This window comes from Diaphorina citri, unplaced genomic scaffold (assembly GCF_000475195.1).
Source record: "Diaphorina citri unplaced genomic scaffold, Diaci psyllid genome assembly version 1.1 scaffold3487, whole genome shotgun sequence".
In the NCBI taxonomy this organism is placed as follows: Eukaryota; Metazoa; Arthropoda; class Insecta; order Hemiptera; family Psyllidae; genus Diaphorina; species Diaphorina citri.
The window spans coordinates 6,070-14,064 of record NW_007380893.1 but is presented as its reverse complement, the minus strand read 5'-3'; the positions used below and the strand labels follow the sequence as shown (position 1 = coordinate 14,064).

General features: G+C 37.7%; 1 long non-coding RNA gene across 1 annotated transcript in view; it reads left to right on the top strand.

The window, feature by feature from the left end:
- LOC113471981 overlaps positions 1-3,966 on the top strand; it is a 5,013-nt gene extending 1,047 nt beyond the window's left edge. The window contains exon 2 of the long non-coding RNA XR_003394479.1: positions 3,856-3,966. This is a non-coding gene — a long non-coding RNA (uncharacterized LOC113471981). The remainder of the gene's footprint in view (positions 1-3,855) is intronic.
- Positions 3,967-7,995: the final 4,029 nt, after the last annotated feature.

Sequence of the window (7,995 nt, the reverse complement as noted above, 5' to 3'; positions counted from 1 at the left end):
TAGGTCCTACAGGAAGTAAATACCTAACTAAGTTAAATCCCCAGTTCTCCAGCCTGAGGTTCAGGATTCAAATGTTAAACTTGCTGCTAGTGAACTGTAGACTCAGAAGAGCCATTCACGTAACTTTTTCAACTGTCAGTTCCAAGTATCTTCAGTTTAAAATATAAAATTTTAATTAATAATCCTCAGTTTAGACCATCAGTACCCAATCGAAACTGTCCAGTTCACCGCCCATTCACGATCAAGTTTTAACTGGACAGTTCAACTGTACAGTTAAAAGCTGATCGTGGAATGGCCGGCCTTAATCTCAATATTTTTTTTTTAATTTTTATAGTGTGTTTTTCTGAGATAAAAAAAAAAAAAAAAAAAAAAAAAAAAAAAAAAAAAATCATGAGAATCACCAATTGTCTATTGAAACCAGAAATGATATCTGTTCAGTTTTAATGTTTCGTTATGCTAATACATAAATTTGAAATTTTCCAGACTTGAAAGAGTTGATAATGTTGATATAATTATATCATTTCCTTGTATACCGTTTGATAAACTGGTATACTGGTAATATTGTGGGTTGGGTAGGGTGTTCTACCCATTGTGGAGTACCTATGTAGTCAGCAGTCGTAGATGGCGCCTTTATTTTCACATATTTCACTATTCAAATTTTTTACCATACATAAACGTTAACGTTGTTGGGGAAGTATAAATAAAGTATAATTGGTTTGTTGAGTTTCCGTAGTCCCGTAGTGCACTGCATCACTGCAAGGTGCCCTTCTCCGTGTTCTTACTTGAGAGATTTATCCCTTCTCCGGAATTTTTCGGGTCTGACTGGGATAAAAAGGGATTTTAAGGGATTTTTAACCATTTTAAGGTATAGGTACATACTTCGAAGGCGGACAGAGAAATTTGTACAATTTTATTAAGTACTTTTTGAATTACAGCAACAGTCCTGGTACCTTTCTAGGTGTTGTGGTTCTCGAGATAGAGCGATCAGTGTGTGAACTATGAAATGTGAATGGATCTTGTTTTTATAATATAAGATTCAATTCCCACTGGGGCCTTTGAGGGTCATGAAACCATGAAATTTTTTAGCAAAATGTCATCAGCTGTCAAAATCGATGTAGGAGTTTTTTTCTGTAGAGCGGTCAACGTCAAAGAAGCAGCAACAGCAAACGATGGAAAATATGACGTTTTTTAAGTCACATAACCGATTTTGAGTCACAGTTAACCGATTTTGATGTTAATAACAAATAAATAAATAAAAATACTTTCTACTTTCATGCCTCAATATACACTGTGCTCACAAAGTCCCAGGTCACCCTTTTAACTTTTTTACTGTTCGCCCTGGGAAGTTGAAATTTTGCATGTAGCCTTTGATTATGAATAAGAAATATGATAAATAATTTTGGGAGGTACTCAAAATGTTAGAGGGCCCCCAGGAGAGAACCCCCCTTTGTGATACATAATATCAAAGGCCTTAAAAAGCGTAGTACTTTAGTACACGTTTGAGCTTTACCCGACAACCAGGGCCGGAGTTATGGCCTATTCAATTTCTCATTTTTTCGATGTTCTTCAGCCAATAGGGAAAGCAGCAAATTCATATCGATTTTATCGATTGGTGATTTGTGCTTCAAATATGTCCGACTAGAAATTTATATTTTCAGCCCTTAAGGCCTCCGGGGGTGAAAATGGATGTTTCGAAAATTTTAAATTCCCAGGGTAAACAGTAAAAATGTTAAAAGGATGGCCTGGGACTTTATGAACACAGTCCATCAGGGCAGAAAGTCTAAATTTCATTTTATAGGTCTGAATTTCAATATGCACCATTAGTGAAACCTATTTGAAGCACAAATCAACGATCAAAATGAATTTCCCATTTTATTCCCCCTAAGGTTGACCCTGAACTTTTACATAGAATAAAAAATAAAAACACACACACACACACGCACACACACACATACACACACACACACACATACACACACACACACACACAGGTGAATATAGGCTCGTATACAAAGTTTCAGTTTTCTAAATTCATCCGTTCAAAAATTAGGGTGGGGGGGGGACTTTATTAACACACTGTATGTAGTTACAATTGATGATTCTCATGAAAAATATAACTGTTTTAGAACACAAGACATCTACTTCACACAAAGTTGTAGGAATATTATTACCTATCTAACATGTATTGGGCAAACCCACTCTTTTCAGGATGTTTATTTTTGACACTCGAGTAATGTTCTTTGATTCTAGTGTGGATAGGTCTAGCAGTTTTACCAATATATTCCCCATGATCTGGTACTCTAATTCTGTAAATTCCTGATTTATTCATAGGTTCTATAGTATCTTTGTTGTTGTATAGTTTATTTTTCAAGGTATTATTATTGTAAAAACTTAGGTACTTTAACATTTTCTTTTCTTTGAATAACATGGGCTATCTTGTAGGAAGTTTTTCCTGTGAAAAGAATAGATCTCCGGCCGAAAAAATAGAGAGGGAAATTCAGGAAGCCACCACTGGTCTATAGGGTTTACAAAGAAGTCGTACAGAGGGCCTCCTTGAAGAGGCCCTTTCTTAAGCTAGGATTACACTGTTTGCTCAGTGGGCAAATATTTGCACAAGAAATTTTATTTTTGATGTGAGCAAATTTTTATTTTTCTCTATTTGAGCAAACATTTTCAAATATTTGCTCACGTGTAATACAATACCCCTGCAAACAATTATTTATATTTCTTGTGCAAATATTTGCCCACTGAGCAAACAGTGTAATCCTAGCTTAAGAAAGGGCCTCTTCAAGGAGGCCCTCTGTACGACTTCTTTGTAAACCCTATAGACCAGTGGTGGCTTCCTGAATTTCCCTCTCTATTTTTTCGGCCGGAGATCTATTCTTTTCACAGGAAAAACTTCCTACAAGATAGCCCATGTTATTCAAAGAAAAGAAAATGTTAAAGTACCTAAGTTTTTACAATAATAATACCTTGAAAAATAAACTATATACAACAACAAAGTACTTACATGACCTGCATATCTTAATTTTCTGTTTTGTCGTGCCATGCCATCTTACTTTTAGAATTCTTCTAAAACACCAATTTTCAAAGGGAGAGATTTTCTTGTTGATGACTGAGTTTAGAGTCCAGACTTCACATCCACATGTAAGTACATCTAAAACACCAATTTTCAAAGGGAGAGATTTTCTTGTTGATGACTGAGTTTAGAGTCCAGACTTCACATCCACATGTAAGTACATATATATGAAAATATCTAAATTTGAAAATAGGTATAAGTACCTAAGCTGATACCTATTGAAAAATAGTGATAACAAAATGCGTAGATAGGTAGGTACCTATTCGATCTATTTGAGCCCCTAACCCTAACCCAAATCCCTATGGTAATAAGCTCACAGCGCGTCGTACGATATTGGTAGATGACGTCATCACGGGAGTACAGTGTTGTCGCTAGGTATGATATCGGCGTGCTTGAGACTCTCATGTTCCGAGAGCTGTATCTCACGATCTAGTGAACGCATTTTCTTCGTTTTAGTCTCAATATTTTTTTAAATTTTTATAGTTTTTTCTGAGATAATAAAAAAAATCATGAGAATCACCAATTGTACATATGCAATCCGTAATTTTCCACTATTTGCAGTTTTTCCTCTACAACTACTTGAAAACGGCTACTTTCTCTGTGGCTTATAATATCTCTTAGTAGCGCGGTCAAACTGGTTTGACTTGGGAATGGCGGGTCGGAGCACTGCCGCGTTCCTTAATCACTTCTTATCATAGGGCGACATTTTTTAAATAGGGGCCGTTTTTAGACTTTCTCAAGGATATGTACTGGAGCCCTTTTCTAAAACTTCTCAGGATTACCTTGAAGAAATGTCTCCTGAATTTTCCGAGTATAATATTGGAAGCACCGCAAGTCTGCTGAGTTCCAGCTTTCCTGACCATCATATCCTAGTCATCAAACCCAACAGGTATGAAAACCTTTCCTGCTGCGCAAAGAGAAAAGTAAAATAATCTTGGGCGTAGGGGCAAGGGGCAAAAAACACATCAAAAAGTATGTAACCTTGAAGGGGCTACACAGGAGGTCTAAAAAAGGGGGGGCAGCCGCGGTTCAAAGAAGAGGAGGTACTTACCCCCGCGCTTTGACAAAAATGAATCAAACGTTAACTCCACCGCAGGCGATTTTTCCCCCAAAATAATGTTCCTAAGCCTATTCGTTAATATTTTCTTTCTGAACTTGGGTTTTGAGCCAATAATTTGTACCAGAAATGTTGCGCCACAGGTGAATTTTTTCCAAGGGTTCAAGTCCCTTAATTTCATTCAAATCTTTTGCTCTAATCTAGGAGCTTGAGCCCCCAAGAAGTAAGGTGAATTTTTTCCAAGGGTTCAAGTCCCTTAATTTCATTCAAATCTTTTGCTCTAATCTAGGAGCTTGAGCCCCCAAGAAGTAAGTAGGTACTTATTTATTACGAAAACTGCTCCTCAGGCTTTTTTTACTTTTTTTATCCTATAGGAAGGAAAGTAATGTAATCGGGTCAAATTTTCGATGGTCAGTTTTTAGTGCCAAATGCCAAAACACGTTTTGAGGTCCCTAAAGCCTAAATCCAAAGTTTCTGCCATTGGTCCGTGTGTCTGTCCTTCTGTCTGTCTGTAAACAAAATATCTCGAGAACAATAAGAGCTAGAGACTTGAAATTTAGTATGCAGCTTTCAAATGTGACAAGGATGCAACACGAAACTTTTGGTTAAGATCGGTGCAACTTTTGGCGGCATTTTACCGCTTTTTGGCGGTTTTTGGTGTAATTGAATATCTCGGGAACGGTATGAGCTAGAGACTTGAAATTTGGTATGTAGTTCACAAATGTGACAAGGATGCAACTCAAAACGTTTGGTTGAGATAGATGCTGCGGTTGGTGGTATTTTGACCGCTTTTTAACGGTTTTTGACCGTTTTTGGCGGTTCCGTCGTGTACTTGCCGAGATATTTTGTGTTTGAACTCGCGCTTTTCGAAGGATTTTTTTTTTTTTTACCGTGCGGCGAGTGCTAATATTTTGACAACACTGCACGTGACGTCACGCCATAGTTGAAAAAAACAACAAAGAAACACTTGCTTGCATTTTCCATTTGAATATTTGAGACTGTTCTTTTTCGTCAGTTTTGAGCTTATTTCTAGAGCTAGAGACTTGAAATTTGGTATGCAGCTGTAAAATGTGACAAGGATGCGGCACGAAACTTTTGGTTAAGATCGGTGCAACGGTTGGCGGCATTTTACCGCTTTTGGGCGGTTTTCCGGGTAATTTAACAATATCTCGGGAACGGTATAAGCTAGAGACTTGAAATTTGGTATGTAGTTCACAAATGTGACAAGGATGAAACACAAAATGTTTGGTTGAGATGGTTGCTGCGCTTGGCGGTATTTTGACCGCTTTTTTGCGGTTTTTCGTGCCGCATCCTTGTCACATTTTACAGCTGCATACCAAATTTCAAGTCTCTAGCTCTAGAAATAAGCTCAAAACTGACGAAAAAGAACAGTCTCAAATATTCAAATGGAAAATGCAAGCAAGTGTTTCTTTGTTGTTTTTTTCAACTATGGAATGACGTCACGTGCAGTGTTGTCAAAATATTAGCACTCGCCGCGCGGTAAAAAAAAATCCCTCGAAAAGCGCGAGTTCAAACACAAATATCTCGGCAAGTACACGACAGATTTTAAAATCGAAAACAGATTTGTGAATGTGATTTTTGACCGCTTCGTTTTATTTATGTTAGGTTGAATTATTTTTTACATGAGAATCCTCAATTACATATGCCTATGTACCTACCTATCTCAATTTTAGCAAAAGAGGTTTCAGGTAAGGTAAAGTTGAAGTTAAAAAAAAAAAAAAATCTTAACTATTCCTGTCATTTTTCAACGTTCCTCGACTTTAACCTAATAACCCCATTAGATTCGTAGGCTTTTTTTGTGTATGGAGGTAAACCCCATTATGTTACGTCTTTGAAACTTTTGTACACCCTGTATGATTTCTCATTTAATGTTCTGACATACCGGTAGTACACACATGGATTATACCCATTGCACAGGGATGGTATCTAGGGTCGGAAGAATCTAGGGAAGGAATACAGGGCAGGAATATATAGGGCTGGGAGCTGGGAGGGAGCTTCCTCCTTCTTTTTCATAAAGTCCCATTACAGATAAGACAAGAGGAGACGGGGAAGGAACCGAATTTGAATATTATTAAATTTATTATTGTTTTTTTACTTTTTTGTAATAGCGAAGAAACGGAGCGCGCTAACATGCTAGGCAGATTTCTTAATGGTTTCGCCTTCACAGAGTCTTGAGGCCTCGGTTGTTGAATTCGTTAGCAGCTTCGGAATATGGGAACAAAATGGGCTTTATGGCGTAGAGGGCGTTTTTTTTTTTTTTTTTTTTTTTCAAAAAGTATGTACCTACCTGATACTTCTCAGGAGTTAATTTTTGACGTAATATTATTTAATGTGTATCTAGGCGTACGGCAGTGCGCCAGGCCAAGTTCCGGCCTGAGCACGCCAGTGTGTATATTACACGAAGCATTTCGACGCATTTTTACCCCTATCATAACTCCGTCAATTTTCAATGTAATCTCACAAAATTTGGACCATATGTAATAACCTATACTATACTTACATTTAATAACCTATACTACATTTAATAACCTATACTTTCTTATTATACCTGCGAAATTCCGAAGTTCTAGCCTTACCGGAAGGGGTAGAAAAAACGGTTTGAAATTCGCTAATTTTACTACTGACTCACTCACTCACTCACTCATCAAAATCTTGAGGCACTTCCCGATGTCGTAGAAACTTGAAATTTGGCAGGATGGTAGGTCTTGATGAGTAAGTAAAGGGAAAAATCTGAAATTCGGCAAAAGTTGCACTTGGCTCCGCCCACAGGACCCCTATCATAACTCCGTCAATTTTCAATGTAATCTCACGAAATTTGGACCATATGTTAACCTATACTTCCATATTATACCTGCAAAATTCCGAAGTCCTAGCCTTACCGGAAGGGGTAGAAAAAACGGTTTGAAAATCGCTAATTTTACGACTCACTCACTCACTCACTCATCACTTTGAAACTTTTCACACTAATAGAGTCCCACATAGTAACAATGCATGAAGTTTCGTTGGTCCACATCAAATAGTGTGGGAGCTAGAGCGAGTTGAAAATGGTTACTTTTCATACTGACTCACTCACTCATCAAAATTGTGAGGCACTTCCCGAAAAGGTAGAGACTTGAAATTTGAGAAAATAATTATCAAGTGGGGTATCAAATGAATTGTTTCGGTGTGGACAGTCTATTTATGATGTTTACAACAACTTTCTAATTTTTGTTTTTATGACTACAATTTTGGAATACCACTGGTTTGATATAGCATTCTTTAAGCCCTTTCTTTTGATAAAATTAGATCTTGAAAAAGTTCGAGTTCAGACTTATGTGGCGTATGGTACAGGTGGGCGAATAAATGGTACACTTACCCTACGTTGAACAAAAAAGAAATTCAATTCGTTGCTAGGGACAACCGCAGAAACAGTCCCGATTTTGAAAATTTGGACCGATTGCAATACTTTCTCATTACCTTGTATAGGTTCCCTATACGTAAAGGTAATAGAAAGTAATAGTGAAATTGTTTGTTCGCACCCTGTACTTTCACAACAAGTAGGTACGTTGAACAAAAAAGAAATTCAATTCGTTGCTAGGGACAACCGCAGAAACAAATTCAATGCACTGGCCAACTACACTGGTCGAAGTTGTCGATTTCTTCAGTTTGTTGTTGCTTGATCTTGTACCGGTAACAACGTCCCGAGGGATTTATTTTTCGAAACTGAAAATTTTCAGAGGTTACCCCTGTACCCCGCTGTATGTGTGATGGTTTCCCTCTGCATCGATGGTGAGGCGACGGGGCGTGCCTCTTCAACGCGTTGAGCATGGGCATGTCCGGGACGGAGTTGCATGCGCAT